Source organism: Eschrichtius robustus, chromosome 14 (genome assembly GCF_028021215.1).
Source record: "Eschrichtius robustus isolate mEscRob2 chromosome 14, mEscRob2.pri, whole genome shotgun sequence".
Taxonomy (NCBI): Eukaryota; Metazoa; Chordata; class Mammalia; order Artiodactyla; family Eschrichtiidae; genus Eschrichtius; species Eschrichtius robustus.
Window position 1 is genome coordinate 59,265,764 of NC_090837.1, and position 26,876 is coordinate 59,292,639.

General features: G+C 36.6%; 1 protein-coding gene across 1 annotated transcript in view; it reads right to left on the reverse strand.

Annotated features, from left to right (window-relative positions):
- Window positions 1–26,876, reverse strand: part of RIT2 (Ras like without CAAX 2) — a 568,015-nt gene that overhangs the window by 371,170 nt on the left and 169,969 nt on the right.

Genomic DNA, 26,876 nt, shown 5'->3' on the forward strand with positions numbered 1-26,876 from the left:
AAAGACAGACAACATCAAATAGTGGTGAACTTTTGGAGTATGGAGAACTTTTATATACTACAGGTGGAGTGTAAAATGGTGCAACAAGTTTAGAAAACTAGTTTGGGGCTGTCTACTAAAGCTGATCATACATGTAACCTATGTGTTGAATTGAATTATTGGTCCTAGTTTTTCTCTGTACTAATATTGTATATCTACACTCTTGCCATGGCCTTATACAGCGTGGAGTATATGTCCCCATTCTACGACTTTAAGCTTGACCATGTGAATTACTTAGGGCAATTGAATGCTAATGAATATGACATGAACAGGGGCATGGAATATTCATGTGCAGTGGGGTTTGTGCTCTTTTGATTCTTCCATCACCATGATAAGAATATTTCCTGAGACGCCCACTGCTTTCAGAAGCAAGATAAATACCAGTCTGAAGGGAAGACATTCCAAATAATCTACAGGTGTGTGAGGGACAAATAAGTGTTATTATTTTTACCAAATTTTTGGCAGTTTGCTATAAGCAATTTTACTCATCAGAAATATATGCACATTTGTGACCACCTAGAGGGGTGGGATAGGGAGAGTGGGAGGGAGACACAAGAAGGAGGGGATATGGGGTTATAGGTATACATATAGCTGATTCACTTTGTTATACAGAAGCAACTAACACAACAATGTAAAACAATTATATTCCAATAAAGATGTTAAAAAAAATAAGTATTAGCACATGTACAGTTACACATGTGCAGGAAAGGCAGAAATGAAAATATTTATGTCAGCATTATTCATACTGTCCCTAAACTAGAAACAACCCAGAGTTCATCAGTATGAGCTATAAATGATACAAATGATACAAATAAACTCGAGTACATTTATACAGTGCGTTAATTTTGCTATGAAATGTAGAAAACTGTAGCACTCTACAGCATAGTTGAATTTTAGCAATATAATTTTGAGTAAAAGAAGCTAGATATAAAAGAACAGACATTGTATATTTCCATTTAAATAAAATTCAAAAATAAACATCCAAACTAAGCTATATTTATTAGAAAATGCTTTCTTAACCTTGCAAGAGATTATCTGAATATTTACTTTGTGATAAATTATTGTTTTGTATACTTTTCTGTATCTATGTTGTACTTTACTAAAAAAAATATTAAAAAGGAAATGTTTTAAATTACTCAAATGTAAAAAAAAAAAAGGAGAAAATACCCAGTTCCGGTTCTCTATTTGTTCATATTTTTCTGGTAACAATATTTGCATAAAGTTAAACTGTGACTTAATTTTTTCAAATGATCTTCTCTTTCTTCCTCTAGTCTAGATCAATTTTATTTCACATAATGACAATTTCTAAATAGTCTTTGTATTGTACAAATCTTTACAATGTTGATGAGTATGGGTTATGGAGATGGAAAACAGAATAATATCAAAATACCTTTTCTCATTGGCCTGGCATGGTGCTCCAAATTCCACCCTTTCTGTTTCATTCTCCCTAGTTAAGATAAGCCATTTAATTTCCAGGAACTCTCTATTAAAATGCAATAAAACTATACGAGAGGTAAAATATTAAGCTATTATCAAGCACAAACACCTTACTCTGCAATTACTTTTGCACAAAATTAGCTGTCGTGACAGAAAGCAGAAAGCAGGGCCTGAGGGGATGATCAGCAGGGATGGTAACATAATGGAAGGGGAGGGAAAACACTGCTGACAGCTATGGGTACAGAGACTGGGAGAGTACAGGGTGAACAAGAGTTCCAGGAGGCATGAGGGCACCCAAGCTCCAGAAAGGACCCCAGGTTTTAGCCGCAGCCTGACGAAAAACAATGTATGCATAGGAAGAAAGAGTTCATTCTTCCTCCTTCTCAAAACTGATAACAAAATGAAGTTGTTCTGTGCCCCAAGTTTGCTGAGTATGGCATTTTAATAACTGAACGTTATGTGTATACCAAAGATGAATTTGACTTACAGAAACATGTTATTCAGAATACCAGGCTTTCCTTTTGTGAAGTCAGATAATCCCTAATATGTCAGCTCTGTAGGAATAAGGGCTGCAGGAATGAAACTTCCTCTACAGATGGAGGAAGAAGCGGAGGTATTTTTAGAGCAATGGGCTAAAGTAGTGCTTCATAAACTTTTCTGTACATACAAATCGCCTGGGGATCTTGTTAAAGTGCACAATCTGTGTCAGTAGGTCTCAGCCTGGAATTCTGATTCTGTATTTCTATTAGATACCAGGTCATGCCCATGCTACGGATCCAGGGCTGATAGCAGTACTGTCCAACAGAAATATATGAGCTGTATTTATTCTAAGGAATAGGATCACACAATTATGGAGACTGAGAAATTCCAAGATACACAGTTGGCAAGCTGGAGATCCAGGATAGTTGATGGTGAAATTTACAGTCCAAGGGCAGGAGAAGACCAACATCCCAGATTAATCAGTCAAGCAGGCAAAGTTTTCTCTTACCTAGCTTTTATATTCTACTCAGGCTCTCAATTGAGTGGTTTAGGACTACCCACATTAACAAGGGCAGTCTGCTTTACTCACTCTACTGATTGAAGTGTTAATCTCATCCAGAAACTCCTTCACAGATATATCCAGAATAAAATTCGACCAAATGTCTGGGCACCCCATAGCCCAATCAAGCTGTCACACAAAATTAACCATCACACTTCCCTATGAAGCTTTCCTGTATTTGTTCACTGAGAAACTTTATGCCTTCTCCTATATGTCTATAACACTGCACATAGCTCTATTAAAGCATTTTAGCCATTCCATTCTAATTATTTTTCTTAGTCTCAGTTATTTGAAAGTATGCAGCATGCCTTATTCATCTTTGTATATGCATTTTCTAGCATTCTGACAGTCACGTAAGTGGTCAATAAATTCAGTTTACCTTTTGCACTCTGCTCGATTCTTTCAGATGTGCTAGCTCATTTCAGTTACATAACACACTGTATATATATCAATATGGACAATTTAAATATGAAAAAAAATAAATAGGTATTAAACTTTACAAAACTCACAAACCTGTAGGAGGTGATTGGGAGAATAATCTAGGTCTGGTAAACACCAAAAGCCATTCTTATTTTGCTAACTGGTTGTTTTGTTAAAGACTAATCAAATAAGTAAAGAGGTTTACCTTGAAGATTAGGTGCTGTTTCTTAACTGATTTGAGTGAATACATAATTGCAAAATCTGGTCCAAATTTAAATTAGTACTCAGATATAAATAATAGACAGCTTAATCTTCCATGAAACCACATTTAGTGAAAGACAGGGAAAAGTAACATAGTGGACAATTGTTAAGTTTGTGACGACCTGTATTTATTAAGTCCTACTTTCCATGATTGAGGTGGAAGCAATGACTCACTTTCCCGGCCTCCTTTGCAACACGGTTACGAGCATGTGACCTAGGCTATGCCAAGCAGGTCTATCCAATCAAATCCTTGATTCAAATGTGAACATTATGAGGATGTATGTGCCATGGTATTTGAATTTCTAGTTGGATGATAAAGCATGGCAAACACCACTCCCGTGAATGGTGGCAGCAATAGCAGCTTCATTGCTTGATTGGCACAACCACAGTATAGCTTAGACCTGGCTCAGGATGCATATCCTCAGAATTCACTTCTCCATGTCCATGAGAATTTATGTGAGAAGGATTTTTCCCAGACCTAGCACTGATTCTACCCCCTTCTGCTTATAGGCTTTTACACCATGGGTGATTTAGTTTTCTTTTCTCTCTTTCACAGCAACAGTTTTAATTTATAGTCTAAGTGTCACCTTTGAACATCTGGTTTCCATTAACCTTTCCACCATTCACTGAGAACAGCCTGGTGTTTCAGAGCTAGGCATTAGAGCAGAAGACAAGGGCACACAGCTGCTGATTGATTTTTCTAGCACATAATTTATACTTCAGTTTTTCTCTCCCTTCTAGGCACCAAAAGTAGAAAATTATCTGCTAAGTCTGGAGGCTGTGGTGACCGGCATCTGCACACACACACACACACACACACACACTTGGTTAGGTGCTATTGGCAGGTACTTACAGATGTGTATTTTTTATCCTATCTCTTGTCCTCCCTTTCCTATTACATTCAATGTTACGGCTGAATTTTGGAAAAAAAGGAATGTTTGAGAAGCCAAAACAAATGAACAAACAAAGAAAACCTGGCCTGAAGTTATTAGCTGTCTAAAATTTCACTTTGATCCACATTTTTATGCCAGGCAGACAGAGCTAGTGATGTTAACTTTGTATCCCATATGTATCATCATGGATTTCATTTACTCATTCAAAAATATTCTGAGCACCTTCTACATACAGTTGACCCTTGAACAACATGGATTTGAACAGCAAGGGTCTACTTACATGCAGATTTCTTTCAATGAATCCATACTACAGCATTACACCATCTGAGGTTGGTTGAATCCATAGATACAGAACCGAGGATACATACGGGAGGACCAGCTCTAAAGTTATACAGGGATTTTTGATTGCATGGAGGCGTGGTCAGCACAAGTGTCAACTGTATTTTGTTCTGGGGAACAATGTGAAGAAAACAGACATCACCATTGCCCTCACAGATTTTTAACCTGAAGATAGAGAACCTAAAATAATAAAAGGTGATAAATACTGAAGTACAGTTTTATTAAGTCAAGGTGTTCCCACCAAATTCTTGTAAAATAACCTGTGATTTCAAGAGATATTCAACTAATGAGGATGAGAAGACCCTATCAACATTTCTGATTTTAAAAAGCCTGAAGCTTATTGATATAGAATTCCTTTTCACACTTCCCTCTACTGTGGGAATAGAGAAGGATGTGGGGAGAGTGAAAGTAATGAATTTCTGTACACATGTGCATTTCCTATCCTCTCATAACTGAAGGAAGTATTGGGATATTCATGGAGCAGAACAGGGTGTTTCCACTGAAGATGGAACCAAGCAGTACAACTTGGCAAATTAAGGAGAAGTTTCAAAACCAGAGATAGCCCAGAAAATTATAAAGTAATTTAAGAGTAGAAATTTAATGAAAAACAGTACTTTGCCCATGGGAACATTGAAGATTATACCAGGAGACTTAAATGTTTTAATTCCTTTTCTTTCAAACTTCAGAGAAGTTAAGATTGTCAAAAGATACATGAGTCCATCCTTACATTTAGGTCTTTAATCCATTTTGAGTTTATTTTTGTGCATGGTATTAGGCAGTGTTCTAATTTCATTATTTTATGTGTAACTGTCTAATTTTCCCAGCACCACTTATTGAAGAAGCTGTCTTTTCTCCATTGTATATTTTTGCTTCCTTTGCCATAGTCCAAAAACTATAAAACTCTTAGAGGAAAGCATAGGCAGAAAACTCTTTGACATAAATCACAGCAAGATCTTTTTTGACCCACCTCCTAGAATAAGTAAAATAAAAACAAAAATAAATAAATAGGACCTAATTAAACTTAAAAGCTTTTGCACAGCAAAGGAAACCATAAACAAGACAAAAAACAACCCTTGGAATCAGAGAAAATATTTGCAAATGAAGCAATGACAAAGGATTAATCTCTAAAATATATAAGTAGCTCAGTATCAAAAAACAATACAAAAAACAAACAAACAAAAACAGCCCAATCAAAATAGGCAGAAGGCTTAAATAGGCATTTCTCCAAAGAAGACATACAGATGGCCAACAAACACATGAAAAGATGCTCAACATCAGTAATTATTAGAGAAATACAAATCAAAATTACAATGAGGTAACACCTCACATTGGTCAGAACGATCATTATCAAAAAAATCTACAAAAGATAAGTGCTGGAGAGGGTGTGGAGAAAAGGGAACCTTCAGGCACTGTTGGTAGGAATGTAAATTGATACGGGCACTATGGAAAACAATATGGAGGTTCCTTAAAAAACTAAAAATAGAGCTACCATATGACTCAGCAATCCCATTACTGGGCATAAACCCAGAGAAAATCATAAGTCAAAATGACACATGCCTCCCAATGTTCATAGCTGCACTATTTACAATAGCAAGACCATGGAAGCAGCCTAAGTATCCACTGACAGATGAAATGATAAAGAAGATATGGTATATATGTACAACGGAATGTTACTCAGCCATAAAAATGAATGAAATTGGGTCATTTGTAGAGATGTGGATGGACCTAGATACTGTCATACAGAGTGAAGTAAGTCAGACAGAGAAAAACAAATATCCTACATTAGCGCATATATGTGGAATCTGGAAAAATAGTATAGATGATCCTATTTGCAAAGCAGAAATAGAGACACAGATGTAGAGAACAAATGTATGGATACCAAGGAGGGGAAGGGGGAGTGGGAGGAATTGGGAGATTGGGTTTGACATATATACACTATGGATACTATGTATAAAATAGACAACTAATGAAAACATACTGTATAGCACAGGGAACTCTACTTAATGCACTGTGGTTATCTAAATGGGAAGGAAATTCAAAAAATAGGGGATATATGTATATGTATAACAGATTAGTTTTGCTGTACAGTCAAAACTAACTCAATATATTGTATATTGTATATTGTAAGGCAATATACACCAATAAAAATTAATTAAAAAAAAAAATTCAAAAGAAAATATATCCAGAAACAAAGGTGACAAAAAGCGTCTGTAATGCTGATGAATGGCCAAACCATCAGAATTCCCTGACTTCTTATTCTCTTTTAGGAGAATTGTATTGAGAATCAAAAATATAAAACTAACATTTGTGAAGAGACTAAAATCCCAAGATATGTGATTAGATTTTAAAGGAGTATGTAGCTACTGCAATGGAGTGTAAATCTGGTTTTTTAGAGTAATGACATTTTAGGCTTCTACAAAATAAATGAATGGAATTTTGAACCACCAGTGAGCAGGGAAATGGGCATCAGATAGGTGTTTAACTTACAATCTCTGTTGATAAAATGGAGAAGTATAAACTAGAACCAAAGATGATTAGAAAGAAGAGTAAATATTTGAATTACTTTATCCACAATAATAAAAGTTAGAGTGTTTCAGTATGTAGGAAGTTTTCTAGTAGTTTGCTATATATCCTGTCATTTGCCACAATGTGTTTTCCATTTCTATTAATGATTTTCAAGAAGGTACAGAATAATACATGTTCATAAGGGATGATTGTTAAAGATAGTGAATAATTTAAATGATATTACTGGTGTGCTAAAGATTCTTCACAGTGTTGAAAAATGGACGGTTTATAATAGGACAACACACATTTGAGATTGATGTGAATTTCTGAGAGTGATTTTTTTCCCACTCCTTAAAACCTATGGACAGGAATAGGAGATTTGAACTCAAAATATTAGTTATAATAAAATATCTGAACATTTTTCTACTGATAAGAATCCCAATATGAGTCACCAAAGTAAGGTATATCCAAAAGCCAGGTAAAGTCTATTGGGCTATAGCAGATAGAGATTGGGAAGGTAAGAATATTTGCATTTACTTAGAACAAGGAGTTAAGAACCCACCATATTCTTTTTTATTTTTTTAACATCTTTATTGGAGTATAATTGCTTTACAATGGTGTGTTAGTTTCTGCTTTATAAGAAAGTGAATCAGTTACACATATACATATATCCCCATATCTCTTCCCTCTTGCATCTCCCTCCCTCCCACCCTCCCTATCCCACCCCTCTAGGTGGTCACAAAGCACCAAGCTGATCTCCCTGTGCTATGCGGCTGCTTCCAACTAGCTATGTATTTTACGTTTGGTAGTGTATATATGTCCATGCCAATCTCTCACTTTGTCCCAGCTTACCCTTCCCCCATCCCTGTATCCTCAAGTCTATTTTCTGGTAGGTCTGCATCTTTATTCCCGTCTTGCCACTAGGTTCTTCATGACCTTTTTTTTTTTTTTTTTTTTAGATTCCATATATATATGTGTGTTGGCATAGGGAACTTGTTTTTCTCTTTCTGACTTACTTCACTCTGTATGATAGTCTCTATGTTCATCCACCTCACTACAAATAACTTAGTTTCATTCATTTTTATGGCTGAGGAATATTCAATTGTATATATGTGCCACATCTTCTTTATCTATTCATCTGTTGATGGACACTTAGGTTGCTGCCATGTCCTGGTTATTATAAATAGAGCTGCAATGAACATTTTGGTACATGACTCTTTTTGACCTATGGTTTTCTCAGGTTATATGCCTGGTAGTGGGATTGCTGGGTCATATGGTAGTTCTATTTTTAGTTTTTTAAGAAACCTCTATACTGTCCTCCATAGTGGCTGTATCAATTTACATTCCCACCAACTGTGCAAGAGGGTTCCCTTTACTCCACACCCTCTCCAATATGTATTGTTTGTAGATTTTTTGATGAAGACCATTCTGACTGGTGTAAGATGATATCTCATTGTAGTTTTGATTTACATTTCTCTAATGATTAATGATGTTGAGCATTCTTTCATGTGTTTGTTGGAAATCTGTATATCTTCTTTGGAGAAAAGTCTATTTAAGTCTTCTGCCCATTTTTGGATTGGGTTGTTTGTTTTTTTGATATTGAGCTGCATGAGCTGCTTGTAATTTGTGGAGATTAATCCTTTGTCAGTTGCTTCATTTGTAAATATTTTCTCTCATTCTGAGGGTTCTCTTTTCATCTTGTTCATGGTTTCCTTTGCTGTGCAAAAGCTATTAAGTTTCATTAGGTCCCATTTGTTTATTTTTGTTTTTATTTCCATTTCTCTAGGAGGTGGGTGAAAAAGGATCTTGCTGTGATTTATGTCATAGAGTATTCTGCCTATGTTTTCCTCTAAGAGTTTTATGATGTCTGGCCTTACATTTAGGTCTTTAATCCATTTTGAGTTTAGATTTGTGTGTGCCGTTAGGGAGTGTTCTAATTCCATTCTTTTACATGTAGCTGTCCAATTCTCCCAGCAACACTAATTGAAGAGGCTGTCTTTTCTCCACTGTATATCCTTGCCCCCTTTATCAAAGATAAGGGGACCACATGTTCATGGGTTTATCTCTGGGCTTTCTATCCTGTTTCATTGATCTATATTTCTGTTTCTTTGCCAGTACCATACTGTCTTGATTACTGTAGCTTTGTAGTAGTCTGAAGACAGGGAGCCTGATTCCTCCAGCTCCGTTTTTCTTTTGCAAGATTGCTTTGGCTATTTGTGATCTTTTGTGTTTCAATACAAATTGTGAAATATTTTATTCTAGTTCTGTGAAAAATGCCAGTGGTAGTTTGATATGGATTGCATTGAATCTGTAGCCTGCTTTGTATGGTACAGTCATTTTCAAAATGTTGATACTTCCAATACAAGAACATGGTATATCTCTCCATCTATTTGTATCATCTTTAATTTCTTTCATCAGTTTCTTATAATTTTCTGCATACAGGTCTTTTGCCTCCTTGGGTAGGTTTATTCCTACATATTATATTCTTTTTGTTGCAATGGTAAATGGGAGTGTTTTCTTAATTTCACTTTCAGATTTTTCATCATTAGTGTATAGGAATGCAAGAGATTTCTGTGCATTAATTTTGTATCCTGCTACTTTACTAAATTCATTGATTAGCTCTAGTAGTTTTCTGGTAGCCTCTTTAGGATTCTCTATGTATAGTATCATGTCATCTGCAAACAGTGACAGTTTTACTTCTTTTCTGATTTGGACTCTTTTTACTTCTATTTCTTCTCTGATTGCTGTGGCTAAAACTTCCAAAACTATGTTGAATAATAGTGGTGAGAGTGGGCAACCTTGTCTTGTTCCTGATCTTACTGGAAATGGTTTCATTTTTTCACCATTGAGGACGATGTTGGCTGTGGGTTTGTCATATATGGCATTTATTATGTTGAGGAAAGTTCCCTCTATGCCTACTTCTGGAGGGTTTTACTCATAAATGGGTGTTGAATTTTGTTGAAAGCTTTCTCTGCATCTATTGAGATGATCATATGGTTTTTCTCCTCCAATTTTTTAATATGGTGTATCACGTTGATTGATTTGCATATATTGAAGAATCTTTGCATTCCTGAGAAAAACCCCACTTGATCATAGTGTATGATCCTTCTAATGTGCTGTTGGATTCTGTTTTCTTTGTGACATCTGTATCTGGTTTTGGTATCAGAGTAATGGTGGCCTTGTAGAATGAGTTTGGGAGTGTTCCTCCCTCTGCTATATTTTGGAAGAACTTGAGCAGGATAGGTGTTAGCTCTTCTCTAAATGTTTGATAGAATTCGCCCATGAAGCCATCTGGTCCCGGGCTTTTGTTTGTTGGAACATTTTTAATCACAGTTTCAATTTCAGTGCTCGCGATTTGTCTGTTCATATTTTCTATTTCTTCCTGGTTCAGTCTCGGAAGGTTGTGAATTTCTAAGAATTTGTCCATTTCTTCCACGTTGTCCATTTTATTGGCATAGAGTTGCTTGCAGTAATCTCTCATGATCCTTTGTATTTCTGCAGTGTCAGTTGTTACTTCTCCTTTTTCATTTCTAATTCTGTTGATTTGAGTCTTTTCCCTTTTTTTCTTGATAAGTCTGGCTACTGGTGTATCAATTTTCTTTATCTTCTCAAAGAACCATCTTTTAGTTTGATTGATCTTTGCTATTGTTTCCTTCATTTCTTTTTAACTTGTTTCTGATATGATCTTTATGATTTTGTTCCTTCTGCTAACGTTGGGGTTTTTATTGTTCTTCTTTCTGTAATTGCTTTAGGTGTAAGTTTAAGTTGTTTATTTGAGATGATTCTTGTTTCTTAAGGTAGGAATGTATTGCTATAAACTTTCGCTTTAGAACTGCTTTTGCTGCATCCCATAGGTTTTGGGTCATTGTGTTTTTATTGTCATTTGTTTCTAGGTATTTTTTGATTTCCTTTTTGATTTCTTCAGTGATCTCTTGGTTATTAAGTAGTGTGTTTTTTAGCCTCCATGTGTTTGTATTTTTTACAGATCTTTTCCTGTAATTGATATCTAGTCTCATAGTGTTGTGGTCAGAAACGATACTAGGTACAATTTCAATTTTCTTAAATTTACCAAGGCTTGATTTGTGACCCAAGGTATGATCTATCTTGGAGAATGTTCCAGGAGCACTTGAGAATAATATCTATTCTGTGTTTTTGTATGGAATGTCCTATAAATATCAACTAAGTCCATCTTCTGTAATGTATCATTTAAAGCTTATTTTCCTTATTCATTTTCATTTTGGATGATCTGTCCATTGGTGAATCTGGTATGTTAAAGTCCCCTACTATGATTGTGTTACTGTTGATTTCCCCTTTGATGGCTGTTAGTATTTGCCTTATGTATTGAAGTGCTCCCATGTTGGGTGCATAAATATTTACAATTGTTATATCTTCTTCTTGGATTGATCCCTTTATCTTTATGTAGTGTCCTTCTTTGTCTCTTATAATAGTCTTTGTTTTAAAGTATGTTTTGTCTGAAATGAGAATTGCTACTCCAGCTTTCTTTTGCTTTTCATTTTCATGAAATATCTTTTTCCATCCCTCACTTTTATTCTGTTTGTGTCCCTAGGTCTGAAGTGGGTCTCTTGTAGGCAGCATATATAAGGGTCTTGTGTTTGTATCCATTCAGCCAATCTATGTCTTTTGGTTGGAGCATTTAATACATTTACATTTAAGGTAATTATCGATATGTATGTTCCTATTTCCATTTTCTTAATTGTTTTGGGTTTATTATTGTAGGTCTTTTCCTTCTCTTGTGTTTCCTGCCTAGTGAAGTTCCTTTAGCGTTTGTTGTAAAGCTGGTTTGGTGGTGCTAAATTCTCTTAGCTTTTGGTTGTCTGTAAAGATTTTAATTTCTCCATCAAATCTGAATGAGATCCTTGCTGGGTAGAGTAATCTTGGTTGTAGGTTTTTCTCCTTCATCACTTTAAATATGTCCTGCCACTCCCTTCTGGCTTGCAAAGTTTCTGCTGAAAGATCTGCTTTTAACCATATGGGGATTCCCTTGCGTGTTATTTGTTGTTTTTCCCTTGCTGCTTTTAATGTTTTTTCTTTGTATTTAATTTTTGATAGTTTGATTAAGATGTGTCTTGGAGTGTTTCCCCTTGGATTTATCCTGTATGAGACTCTCTGCACTTCCTGGACTTGACTATTTCCTTTACCATATTAGGGAAGTTTTCAACTATAATCTCTTCAAATATTTTCTCAGCTCCTTTCTTTTTCTCTTCTTCTTCTGAGACCCCTATAATTCGAATGTTGGTGCATTTAATGTTGTCCCAGACGTCTCTGAGACTGTCCTCAATTCTTGCCATTCTTTTCTCTTTATTCTGCTCTGCAGTAATTATTTCCACTATTTTATCTTCCAGGTCACTTATCCGTTCTTCTGCCTCAGTTATTCTGCTATTGGTGCCTTCTAGAGAATTTTTAATTTCATTTATTGTGTGGTTCATTATTGTTTGTTTGCTCTTTAGTTCTTCTAGGTCCTTGTTAAACGTTTCTTGTATTTTCTCCATTCTATTTGCAAGATTTTGGATCATCTTTATTATCATTGCTCTGAATTCTTTTTCAGGTAGACTGCCTATTTCCTCTTCATTTGTTAGGTCTGGTGGGTTTTTACCTTGTGCCTTCATCTCTGTGTGTTTCTCTGTCTTCTCATTTTGCTTAACTTACTGTGTTTGGGGCTCCATTTCACAGGCTGCAGGTTCATAGTTTCTGTTGTTTTTGTTGTCTGTCCCCAGTGGTTGAGGTTGGTTCAGTTGGTTGTGTAGGCTTCCTGGTGGAGGGGACTAGTGCCTGTGTTCTGGTGGATGGGGCTGGATGTTGTCTTTCTGGTGTGCAGGCCCACGTCTGGTGAGGTGGTTTGGGGTGTCTGTGGCCTTATTATGATTTTAGGCAGCCTCTCTGCTAATGGTTGGGTTTGTGTTCCTGTCTTGTTAGTTGTTTGGCATAGAGTGTCCAGCACTGTAGCTTGCTGGTCATTGAGTGGAGTTGGGTCTTGGCATTGAGATGGAGATCTCTGGGAGATTTTTGCCATTTGATATTATATGGAGCTGGGAGGTGTCTTGTGGACCGGTGTCCTGAACTTGGCTATCCCACCTTAGTGGCAAGCCGGGACGCCTGGCTGGAGCACCAAGAGCCTGTACTCCATACAGCTCAGAATAAAGGGGAGAAAAGAAAGAAAGAAGATAAAATAAAGTAAAATAAAGTGAAATAAAATAAAGTTATTAAAATAAAAAATAATTATTAAGAAAAAAAAATTTTTAAGTAATAAAAAAAAAAGGACAGACAGAACCCTAGGACAAATGGTAGAAGCAAAGCTATACAGACAAAATCACACACAGAAGCATACATATACACACTCACAAAAAGAGAAAAAGGGAAAAAATATATATATCGTTGCTCCCAAAGTCCACCTACTCAATTTGGGATGATTCGTTGTCTATTCAGGTATTCCACAGATGCAGGGTACATCAAGTTGATTGTGGAGTTTTAATCCGCTGCTCCTGAGGCTGCTGGGAGAAATTTCCCTTTCTCTTCTTTGTTCGCACAGCTCCTGGGGTTCAGTTTTGGATTTGGACCCGTCTCTGTGTTTAGGTTGCCTGAGGGTGTCTGTTCTTCGCTCAGACAGGACGGCGTTAAAGGAGAAGCTGATTTTGGGGCTCTGGGTCTCTCAGGCCGGGGGCAGGGTACAGTACAGATGTGGGGCGAGTCTGCAGTGACAGAGGCCGGCATGGTATTGCACCAGACTGAGGCGTGCCGTGTGTTCTCCCAGGGAACTTGTCCCTGGATCACGGGACTTTGGCAGTGGCGGGCTGCACAGACTCCTGGGAGAGGAGGTGTGAAGAGCGACCTGTGCTTGCACACAGGCTTCTTGGTGGCTGCAGCTGCAGCCTTAGCATCTCATGCCCGTCTCTGGGGTTCGCGCTGATAGCCACGGCTAGCACCCATCTCTGGAGCTCCTTTAAGTGGCGCTGTTAATCCCCTCTCCTCACGCACCAGGAAACAAAGAGGCAAGAAAAAGTCTCTTGTCTGCTCAGCAGCTCCAGACTTTTTCCCGGACTCCCTCTCAGCTAGCTGTGGCACACTAGCCCCCTTCAGGCTATGTTCACGAAGCCAACCCCAGTCCTCTCCCTGGGATCTGACCTACGAAGCCCGAGCCTCAGCTCCCCGCCCCCACCCGTCCCGGCACGTGAGCAGACAAGCCTCTAGGGCTGGTGAGTGCTGGTCGGCACAGATTCTCTGTGCGGGAATCTCTCCGCTTTGCCCTCCACACCCCTGTTGCTGTACTCTCCTCCATGGCTCTGAAGCTTACCCCCTCTGCCACCCACAGTCTCTTCCCGCGAAGGGCATTCCTAGTGTGTGGAAACCTTTCCTCCTTCACAGCTCCCTCCCACTGGTGCAGGTCCCATCCCTATTCTTTTATTTTTTATAATTTAAAAAAAAAATTTTTTTTTAAATTCCCATTTTTTTTTAAGTTTTTCATTTTTATTTATTTATTTATTTATTTATTTATTTATTTATTTATTTATTTATTTATTTATTTATTTATTTATGGCTGTGTTGGGTCTTCATTTCTGTGCGAGGGCTCTCTCCAGTTGCGGCAAGCGGGGGCCACTCTTCATCGCGCTGCACGGGCCTCTCACTATCGCGGCCTCTCCCGCTGCAGAGCACAGGCTCCAGACGCGCAGGCTCAGCAATTGTGGCTCACGGGCCCATCCCTATTCTTTTGTCTCTGTTTTTTCTTTTTCCTTTTCCCCTACCCATGTACGTGGGGAGTTTCTTTCCTTTTTGGAGGTCTGAGGTCTTCTGCCAGCATTTAGTAGGTGTTCTGTAGGGGTTGTTCCACATGTAGATGTATTTCTGATGTGTTTGTGGGGAGAAAGGTGATCTCTGTGTCTTACTCTTCCGTCATCTAAGAATTACACATTTTTAGTGTGGCTGTAAGGGAGTGTGAGGAAGACAAATAACTAAATTGTTTGATTAAAGGAGAATAAAAAATATTTTAGCTCAAATATAAGAAAAAAATAGTACAGGCAAGAAAAGGACACTGCCAGAAGATAGGATGGATTTTCCTGAAAGAAAATGGGTGCAGGGAAATATAGGTCGTAGTTAGAGGAAATTTTGTAAAGAGAGTTCAAACATAAAACAGGGTGTTAGATTGGATATTTTAAAACATTTCTTACATCTTTTAAAGGAGGAATTACAGAGACAGAAGTGAGATAGTTGATTGTAAGAAGATTTGAGGATAGAAATGGAGTAAGAAATAGTACTTATACCATAAAGTCATTTGGGATTTTATGTGGAGACTTAAAAGTTTAATTTCACTTCTTTTAAACTTTATATTTTTTGTTTTCTCTTTATATTACATCCTCACTGTACTTATTTTTTTTCAACTTTTATCAATTTGCCATTTATCTTTTTTTTTTTTTTTTTAGAAAGATATTCGCCATGTATTTCTTCTTTAGGTCTTTTTTTAAAATTTATTTTTATATTTATTTTTGGCTGTGTTGGGTCTTTGTTTCTGTGCGAGGGCTTTCTCTAGTTGCGGCAAGAGGGGGCCACTCTTCATTGCGGTGCGTGAGCCTCTCACTATCGCGGCCTCTCTTGTTGTAGAGCACAGGCTCCAGATGCACAGGCTCAGTAGTTGTGGCTCACGGGCCCAGTTGCTCCGTGGCATGTGGGATCTTCCCAGACCAGGCCTCGAACATGTGTCCCCTGCATTGGCAGGCAGATTCTCAACCAGTGCACCACCAGGGAAGCCCTGCCATTTATCATTTAACATAGGATTGAGGAATTTAAAAATTTCTGTTTTATGTCTGGCAAAATTAAGAGAATTAAGTAGCCACCCCCTCCCACTGCTGCTGTGTGTGTGTGTACATGTGTGTGCAATAAGACTGAAATTTCAGAACTCCAGGAAAAATTTAAAAGATATTATTCCATATCAAAGGCTAGTTTTTAAAATACCTAGATATTATTGTCACAATATCACTTTCTGCCTGACGGTGGGCCTCTTCAAGAGGCAGAAAGTAGAAGGAATTGGCTTCACCTTCCAGCTGAGCCCTTGCATGGACTCATGCATCACTGAGCCAGTGTGGAAGGGAGTATTCTGAGTCATTTTATTTCTTTACTTCCAGTATAAATTATGATTCATTATAATGTTTCTGATAGGCAGAACGATGCTCTCCCAAGATATATGTCTCTTAACCCCAGAACCTATAAATATACTATATTACATGGCAAAGGGAAATTAAGGTTGCAGATGGATTTAACCTTCCTTGCTAATCACTTGACCTCAGAATAAAGAGAGTATCCCAGATTATCCAGGAGGGCCAAGGTAATCACAAAGGTCTTTAAAGTGGAAAAGGAGGCCAAGGAGAGTCAGAGAAATAATGTGACTCAAGAAGCAGGGCCAGAGAGATACTATGCTGCTAGGTATGAAGATAGAGGAGGAGAGCCACAAGCCAATGAATGTAGGCATCCTTAAGAAACTTAATAAAGCAAGGAAACAGATTCTTTCCTAAAGACTCCAGAAAGGAATGCAGCCCTGCTGACACCTTGATCTTAACCCAGTGAATTCTGGGTCAGGACTCTGACGTCCAGCAATGTAAATTAGTATTGTTTTACATTTCATATACATTTTAAACCACTATATTTATGTAATTTGTTATGGCACCAATAGAAAACTAGTACAACATCCAATCATAACTCTCTTTTCCTTCTTTGGGATACAAATGTACATACTTAAATGCACAAATGATACGATTTCACTTTGAGACAGTTATATATATATATATTTTAACATCTTTACTGAAGTATAATTGCTTTAAAATGGTGGGTTAGTTTCTGCTGTATAACAAAGTGAATCAGCTATACATATACATATATTCCCATTTCTCTTCCCTCTTGTGTCTCCCTCCCATGCTCCCTATCCCACCTCTCTAGGTGGACACAAAGCAGCTAGCTTATCTCCCTGTGCCATGCATCTGCTTCTCACTAGCTATCTATTTTACATTTGGTAGTGTATATATGTCCATGTCACTCTCTCACTTCATTCCAGCTTACCATTCACCCTCCCCATGTCCTCAAGTCCATTCTCTACATCTGCGTCTTTATTCCTGTCCAGCCCCTAGGTTCTTCAAAACCATTTTTTTTTGATTCCATATATATGTGTTAATATACGGTATTTGTTTTTCTCTTCTGAATTACTTCACTCTGTAGGACAGTCTCTAGGTCCATCCACCCTATTGCAAATAACTCAACTTTGTTTCTTTATATTGCTGAATAATATTCCATTGTATATATGTGCCACATCTTCTTTATCCATTCATTGGTCAGTGGACACTTAGGTTGCTTCCATCACCTGACTATTGTAAATAGTGCTGCAATGAAAATTGTGGTATGTGGATATTTCTGAATTATTGTTTTCTCAGGGTATATACCCAGTAATGGGATTGCTACTGGGTCCCACTACTAGGCATATAGTGTGTCATATGGTAGTTCTATTTTTAGTTTTTTAAGGAACCTCCATACTGTTCTCCATAGTGGCTGTATCAATTTACATTCCCACCAGCAGTGCAATAGGGTTCCGTTTTCTCCACACCCTCTCCAGCATTTATTGTTTGTAGATTTTTTAATCTTGGCCATCTGACCGGTGTGAGGTGATACCTCATTGTAGTTTTGATTTGTATTTCTCTAATGATTAGTGATGTTGAGCATCCTTTCATGTGTTTGTTGGCCATCTGTATATCTTCTTTGTAGAAATGTCCATTTAGGTCTTCTGCCCATTTTTGGATTGGGTTTCTTGTTCTTTTGATATTGAGCTGCATGAGCTGCTTGTATATTTTGGAGATTAATCTTTTGTCAGTTGCTTCATTTGCAAATATTTTCTCGCATTCTGAGGGTTGTCTTTTCGTCTTGTTTATGGTTTTTTTTGCTGTGCAAAAGCTTTTAAGTTTCATTAAGTCCCATTTGTTTATTTTTGTTTTTATTTCCATTTCTCTAGGAGGTGGGTCAAAAAGATCTTGCTGTGATTTATGTCATAGAGTGTTCTGCCTATGTTTTCCTCTAAGAGTTTTAGAGTGTCTGGCCTTACATTTTGGTCTTTAATCAATTTTGAGTTTATTTTTATATATGGTGATATGGAGTGTTCTAATTTCATTCTTTTATGTGTAGCTGTCCAGTTTTCCCAGCACCACTAATTGAAGGGGCTGTCTTTTCTCCATTGTATATTATTACATTCTTTGTCATAAATTAATTGACCTGAGATGCATGGGTTTATATCTGGGCTTTCTATCCTGTTCCATTGATCTATATTTCTCTTTTGGTTCTAGTTCCATGAAAAATGACATTGATAGTTTGATAAGGATTGCATTGAATCTGTATATTGCTTTGGGTAGTATAGTCAGTTTCACATGTTGATTCTTCCAAACCAAGAACATGGTATATCTCTCTATCTGTATCATCTTTAATTCCTCTCATCGGTTTCTTATAGTTTTCTGCATACAGGTTTTTTGTCTCCTTAGGTAAGTTTATTCCTAGGTATTTTTTTCTTTTTGTTACAATGGTAAATGGGAGTGTTTTCTTAATATCACTTTCAGATTTTTCATCATTAGTGTATAGGAATGCCAGAGATTTCTGTGCATTAAGTTTGTATCCTGCTACTATACCAAATTCATTGATTAGCTCCAGTAGTTTTCTGGTAGCATCTTTAGGATTCTCTATGTATAGTATCATGTCATCTGCAAACAGTGACAATTTTACTTCTTTTCTTATTTGGATTATTTTTATTTATTTTTCATTTCTGATTGTTGTGGCTTAAACTTCCAAAACTATGTTGAATAATAGTGGTGAGAGTGGGCAACCTTGTCTTGTTCCTGATCTTAGTGGAAATGTTTTCAGTTTTTCACCATTGAGAATGATGTTGGCTGTGAGTTTGTCATATATGGCCTTTGTTATGTTGAGGTAAGTTCCCTCGATGCCTCAAACTTTCTGCAGAGTTTTTATCAAAAATGGTTTTTGAATTCTGTCAAAAGTTTTTTCTTCATCTATTGAGACGATCATATGGTTTTATCCTTCAATATGTTAACATGGTGTATCACATTGATTGATTTGCATATTTTGAAGAAACCTTGCCTTCCTGGGATAAACCCCACTTGATCATGATGTATGATCCTTTTAATGTGCTGCTGGATTCTGTTTGCTAGGATTTTGTTGAGGATTTTTGCATCTATGTCCATCAGTGTCTTGGCCTGTAGTTTTCTTTTTTTTGTGGCATCTTTCTCTGGTTTTGGTATCAGGGTGATGCTGGCCTCATAGAATGAATTTGGGAGTGGTCTTCCCTCTGCTATATTTTGGAAGACTTTGAGAAGGATAGGTGTTAGTTCTTCTCTAAATGTTTGATAGAATTCACCTGTGAAGGTATCTGGTCTTGACATTTGTTCCTTGGAAGATTTTTAATCACAGTTTCAATTTCAGTTCTTGTGGTTGGTCTGTTTATATTTTCTATTTCTTCCTGGTTCTATCTCAGAAGTTTGAGCTTTTTAAAGAATTTGTCCATTTCTTCCAGGTTTTCCATTTTTTTGGCATATAGTTGTTTGTAGTAATCTCTCATGATTCTTTGTATTTCTGCAGTGTTAGTGTTACTTCTCCTTTTTCATTTCTAATTTTGTTGATTTGAGTCTTCTCCCGTTTTTTCTTGATGAGCCTGGCTAATGGTTTATCAATTATGTTTATCTTCTCAAGAACCAGCTTTTAGTTTTATTGATCTTTGCTATTGTTTCTGTCATTTCTTTTTCATTTATTTCTGATCTGATCTTTATGATTTCTTTCCTTCCACTAACTTTGGGTTATTTTTGTTCTTCTTTCTCTAATTGCTTTAGGTGTAAGGTTAGATTGTTTATTTGATGTGTTTCTTGTTTCTTGGGGTAGGATTGTATTGCTATAAACTTCCCTCTTAGAACTGCTTTTGCCACATCCCATAGGTTTTTTGCCATTGTGTTTTCATTGTCATTTGTTTCTAGGTATTTTTTGATTTTCTCTTTGATTTCTTCAGTGATCTCTTGGTTATTAAGTAGTGTATTGTTTAACCTCCATGTGTTTGTATATTTTACAGATTTTTTCCTGTTATTGATATCTAGTCTAATAGCATTGTTGTCAGAAAAGATACTTGATATGATTTCAATTTTCTATAATTTACCACGGCTTGATTTGTTACCCATGATATGATCTATCCTGGAGAATGTTCCATGAGCACTTGAGAAGAAAGTGTATTCTGTTGTTTTTGGATGGAATGTCCTATAAATATCAATTAAGCTTATCTTGTTTAATGTATCATTTAAAGCTTGTGTTTCCTTATTTATTTTCATTTTGGATGATCTGTCCATTGGTCAAAGTGGGGTAGTAGAATCCTCCACTATTATTTTTTTACTGTCGATTTCCTGTTTTATGGTGGTTAGTATTTGCCTTATATATTGAGGTGCTCCTATGTTGGGTGCATAAATATTTACAATTGTTATATCTTCTTCTTGGATTGATCCCTTGATCATTATGTAGTGTCCTTTGTGGCTGTTGTAATAGTCTTTATTTAAAGTCTATTTTTTCTGATATGAGAATTACTACTCCAGCTTTCTTTTGATTTCCATTTGCTTGGAATATATTTTTCCATCTCCTCACTTTCAGTGTGTATGTGTTCCTAGATCTGAAGTGGGTCTCATGTAGACAGCACATATATGGGTCTTGTTTTTGTATCCTTTCCGCCAGTCTCTGTCTTTTGCTGGAGCATTTAATCAATTTATATCTAAGGTAATTATCGATATGTATGGTCTAATTACTATTTTCTTAATTATTTTGGGTTTGTTATAGTAGGTCTTTTCCTTCTCTTGTGTTTCCTGCCTAGAGAAGTTCCTTTAGCTGGTTTGGTGGTGCTGAATTCTCTTACTTTTCTTGTCTCTAAAGGTTTTAATATCTGCATTGAATCTGAATGAGATCCTTGTTGTGTAATCTTTGTTGTGGGTTTTTCCCTTTCATCACTTTAAATATGTCCTGCCACTCTCTTCTGCCTTGCAGAGTTTCTCCTGAAAATTCAGCTGTTAACCTTATGGGGATTCCCTTGTATGCTATATGTTGCTTTTCCCTTGCTGCTTTTAGTATTCGTTCTTTGTATTTAATTTTTGATAGTTTGATTAATATGTCTTGGCATGTTTCTCTTTGGATTTATCCTGTATGAGACTTTCTGCACTTCCTGGACTTGACTATTTCCTTTACCATATTAGGGAAGTTTTCAACTATAATCTCTTCAAATATTTTCTCAGTCCCTTTCTTTTTCTCTTCTTCTTCTGGGACCCCTATAATTCGAACGTTGAAGCATTTAATGTTGTCCCAGTGGTCTCTGAGACTCTCCTCAATTCTTTTCATTCTTTTTTCTTTAATCTGCTCTGCAGTATTTATTTCCACTATTTTGTCTTCCAGGTCACTTATCCGTTCTTCTGGCTCAGTTATTCTGCTATTGATTCCTTCTAGAGATTTTTAAATTTCATTTAATGTTTTGTTCATCATTGTTTTTTTGCTCCTTAGTTCTTCTAGGTTCTTGTTAAACGTTTCTTGTATTTTCTCCATTCTATTTCCAATATTTTGAGTGTTTATTTAATGTGTTGTTCATCATTGTTTGTTTGCTCTTTAGTTCTTCTAGGTCCTTGTTAAACGTTTCTTTGATTTTCTCCATTCTATTTCCAAGATTTTGGGTCATCTTTACTATCCTTAGTCTGAATTCTTTTTCAGGTAGACTGCCTATTTCCTCTTCATTTGTTTGGTCTGGTGGGTTTTTACCTTACTCCTTCATCTACTGCATATTTCTCTGTCTTCTTATTTTTCTTAACTTACTGTGTTTTGGGTCTCCTTTTCACAGCCTGCAGGTTCGTAGTTCCCATTGTTTTTGGTGTCTGCCCCCAGTGGGTAAGCTTGGTTCAGTGGTTGTGTAGGCTTCCTGGTGGAGGGGACTCATGCCTGTTTTCTGGTGAATGAGGCTGGATCTTGTTTTCCTGGTGGGCAGTACCGTGTCCGGTGATGTGTTTTGGGTGTCTGTGAACTTATTATGATTTTAAGCAGCCTCTCTGCTAATGGATGGGGTTGTGTTCCTGTCTTGCTAGTTGTTTGGCATAGGGTGTCCAGCACTGTAACTTACTGGTCTTTGAGTGGAGCTGGGTCTTAGGGTTGAGGTGGAGATCTCTGGAGAGCTCTCACCAATTGATATTATTTGGGCCAGGAGTTTTCTGGTGGTCCAAGGTCCTGAACTCGGCTCTCCCACCTCAGAGGCTCGGGCCTGACCCCCGGCCAAAGCACTGAGACCCTCTCAGCCACACAGCAGTGAATGTGGCAGTCTCCAGTATGAAGTCAGACTATGAGGTTATACAATAGCTCTTCAGCTAGAACAGACTGACTTGGTAGAAATTTGTCTACAAGGCTGTCTCCAGCAGCTGGTGGCTAAAAGATTAGGGCTCCACATATGCTGCCAGAATTTTAACGTTTATATAGGGGTCTTCACTCGTTCAATCACGGTTTCGGTACAGATGGTCTCAAGAACACCTTACTCTCTCAAGGTGTGTGCTTGAAACAGCTCCTAAGCCTGAGAGTCTACAACCTGCAGGAAGCCGAGACTGCACAGGGTTGCCTGCAATCTATGATTCTTGCCACAAACCCTGCTGCTGCCGTCGTGGAATCTGGCTTCCCCCACTGCTCTGCAATGTGTTTTCACTGAAGCTGTCCCTCTGTGCTGATGAGATTCATGCTACCTGAGTTGCCCAAAGCCATAGAATACTTAAATGTTGCGGCTGGGGTACAAACGCGGCAAATCTGGCTCCAAGGTCTATGTTACCTCATCCAATGAGAGTGAGGAAGCCACTCACTTAAATGCCTCACCCCCGTGAGCCACTTCCTCAAGCCCCCACCACTGCAAGAAGAGTCTCCCGCTCCAGCCAGTGTGGTCATTTTAACAATATAATTCTTCCAGTCCATGAGGATTGTATCTTTCCATTGTCATCTTCAATTGCTTTCATCAATGTCTTATAGTTTTCTGAGTACAGCAAATCTTGGTTAGCTTTATTCCTAGGTATTTTAGTATTTTTGATGCAATCATAATTTGAATTTTTTCCCCAATTTATCTTTCTGATATTTTGTTGTTAGTGTACAGAAGTGCAACAGAATTCTGTATATTAATTTTGTATCCAGCAATGCGACTGAAATCATTTTTCAGTCCTAATAGGTTCTTTTTGATGGCATCTTTAGGAATTTCTATATATAGAAGCATGCCATTTCCTTTCCAAATTAGATTCATTTTATTTCTTTTTCTTGCATGATTGCTATGACCAAGGGTACAAATATCGTGTTGAAAAAAAGTGACAAGTTTGAACATCCTGGTCTTGTTCCTGATCTTAGAGGAAAAGCTTTCAAATTTTCACCAGTATGATGTTAACAAAGGTCTGTCATGTGTAGACTTTATTATGTTGAGATATGTTACCTCTGTACACATATTGTTGACAGTTTTTATAGTAAATGATGTTGAATTTTGTCAAAAGCTTTTTCTGCAGCCATTGAGATGATCATATGATTTTTAATCTTCAGTTTGTTGAGTGGTGTACCACATTGATTGGTCTTCAGATATTGAGCTATCCTTGCATCCTTGGAGTAAATCCCAATTGATTATGGTATAGGATCATTCTAAGTATTGTTAAATTTGGTTTGCTGATATTTTGTTCAGGATTTCTGAATCTATGTTCATCATAGATGTTGGTCTGTATTTGTGTGTGTGTGTGTGGTGGTGTCTTTGCTTTTCATATGAAGATGATGCTGGCCTTGTAGAATGAGTTCAGAAGTGTTCCTTCTTTTTCAATTTTTGGAATAGTTGAGAAAAATGGATATTAATTCTTCTTTAAATGTTTGTTAGAATTCATCTGTTAACCTGTCTGGTCCTAGAATCATCTATTCATTTTTTAGGAGGTTTCTATTATTATTATTATTATTATTGATCCTAGTCATTACTGATAGTTGGTCTGTTCATATTTTCTATTTTTTCCTGATTCAGTCTTTGGAAATTGTACATTCCTAGGAATTTCTCCATTTCTTCTAGGTTGTCCATTTTATTGGCATATAATTGTTCATAGTAATCTCATATTTGTTTTTCTGTGGTGTTAATTATAACTTTCCCTCTTTCATTTCTGATTTTATTTATTTATTTTTTTGGCCCTTTCTCTTTTTGTTCTCTCTGGCTAAAGGTTTATTTCAACTTTATCTTTTCAAAGAATCTCCTCTTATTTTTATTGATCTATTTAATTTTTTCAAGTATCCATTTCATTTATTTCCACCCTGATCTCTATGATTTCTTTCCTTCCACTAACTTTTGGTTTTGTTTGTTCTTATTTTTCTAGTTCATTTATGTGTTAGGTTAGATTGTTTATTTGAGATTGTTCTTCTTTCCCAAGAAATATATCACTTTAAACTTCCCTCTTAGAATTGCTTTTGCTATGACCCACATATTTTAGATCAGTGTTTTCATTTTCATATGTCTCCAGGTATTTTTTGATTTCCTCTTTGATTTCTTCATGACCCACAGTTTGTTTGTTAACATGTTGTTAGCCTATACATGTTTGTGATTTTGCAGGGTTTTTTTTTTTTTTCTTGAAGTTGATTTCTAGTCTCATACCATCGTCAGAAAGTTGCTTGATGTGATTTTAATCTTATCAAACTTAGACTTGTTTTGTGCCTATCATATATCTATCCCAGATAATGTTTCATGTGCATGTGAGAAGAATGTCTATTCTGCTGGCTTTTAGATGAAATATCCTCCATATATTTCTTATTTCCATCCTAACATACCATTTAAAGCCAGTTCTTCTTATTGATTACCTGTGTGGATGGTCTGTCCATTGATGTAAGTGGGGGGCTTAAATTCCCTACAACTATTGTGTTACTATCAATTTCTGGTTTATGTTTGTTAATATTTGTTTTATGTATTTAGGTGCTCTTATGTTGGTTGCATTATATTTACAGTTGTTATATCTTCTTGTTGGATTGATCCCTTTATGTGATGTCCTTCTTTGTCTCTTGTTACAGTCTTTGTTTTAAAGTCTATTTTGTCTGATATATATTTTGATACCTCAGCTTTCTTTTATTTCCATTTGCATGGGATACCTTTCTTCATCCCTTCACTTTCAGTCTGTGTGTCTTTAGATCTGAAGTGAGTCTCTTGTTGACAGTTTACATATGACTCTTATTTTTATATCCATTCAGCCACTGTGTCTTTTGATCAGAGCTCTTACATTTAAATTATTAATAATAATGTACTTATTGCCATTTTGTTCATTGTTTTTGTGCTCTTTTGTAGTTGCTTTTTGTTCTTTTCTTGTTTTTATCCTCTCTCCCCTTTTGATTTGGTGACTATATTTTCATGCTTGGATTCCTTTCTCTTTTGTTTGTGTGTATCTGTTATAGATTTTTGGTTGTTGGTTACCCTGAGGTTCATATATAATAACTTATGTAAATGTGATTATTTTATGTTGATGATCTCTAAAGTTTGAAAGCATTCTAACAACCTTGCATTTTTTACTCTCTTCTCCACATTTAATGTGCTTGATATCATAATTTACATCTTTTTGTTTTGTTTATCTCTTAACAATTTATTGTGGATATAGATTATTTTACTACTCTTGTACTTTAACCTTCCTTCTGGCTTTATAACTGGTTTATCTACTACATTTACCATATGTTTGCTTTTACCAGTGAGATTTTTTTCTGTTGTAATTTTTATATTTCTTGTTGTGGCCTTTGTTTTCCTCTTAGGGAAGTCCTATTAACATTTCTTGTAAAGCTGATTTAATGGTGCTGAACTCAGCTTTTGATTGTCTTTAAAGCTCTTTGTCTCTCTTTCAACTATGAATGATAATCATACCAGGCAGAGTATTCTTAGTTGTAGGTTTTTTCATCACTTTGATATATCATGCCACTCCCTTCTGTGCTGTGAAATCTCTGCCTAACAGTAAGTTGATTGTCTTATGAGAGTTTCCTAGGATGTAACTATGTGCTTTTCTCTTGCTGTTTTTAAGATTCTCTCTTTATCTCTTTTTGTTTTTTTTCATTTTAAGTATAATGTGTCTTGGTGTGGACCTCTGGGTTCATCCTGTTTGGGACTCTTTGTGCTTTCTGGACCTGAATGTCTGTTTCCTTTTTCTGGTTAGAGAAATTTTCAGCTATTTTTTCTTCAGATAAGTTCCCTGCCCCTTTCTCTCTCACGCCTCCTTCTGGAACCCCTGTAATGTGAATGTAAAGAGCTTAATGCCCCAGAGGCTTTTGAAACTACCCTCATTTTTAAAAATCTGTTTTCTCTTTTTTTGTTCAGCTTGGGTAATTTCCACTCTTCTGTTTTCCAGTTTGCTGGCCCATTCCTCTGTAATATCTTATCTATTGTTGATTCCTTCTAGTGTGTTTTATTTTTCTTATGTATTTTTTTTAACATCTTTATTGGAGTACTAGTGTGTTTTTAATTTTAGTTATTGTGTTCTTCAGCTCTGTTTGGATCTTCTTTATATTTTCTAATTCTTTGTTGAAATTCTCACTGTTTTTATCATTTTTATCCTGAATGTGTTGATTATCTTTATGATCATTACCAAACTCTTTATCAGGTATATTGCTTATCTTCATTTCACTTATTTCTTCTTCTGGGGTTTTGTATTGTTCCCTCATTTGGAACACATTCCTCTGTCTCCTCATTTTGCCTAATGACCTGCATTTATTTCTATGTATTATGTAGGTTGTTTATGTTTCCCAATCTTGGAGAAGTGGCCTCATGTAGGAGATTACCTGTGGGTTTCAGCTGCAGTCATCTGCTCTGGGGTATTCCTTTTGTGGGATGTATGAGCCCTTCTGTTGTGGCAGGCTAACTACTTTGAGTGAGTTTGTAT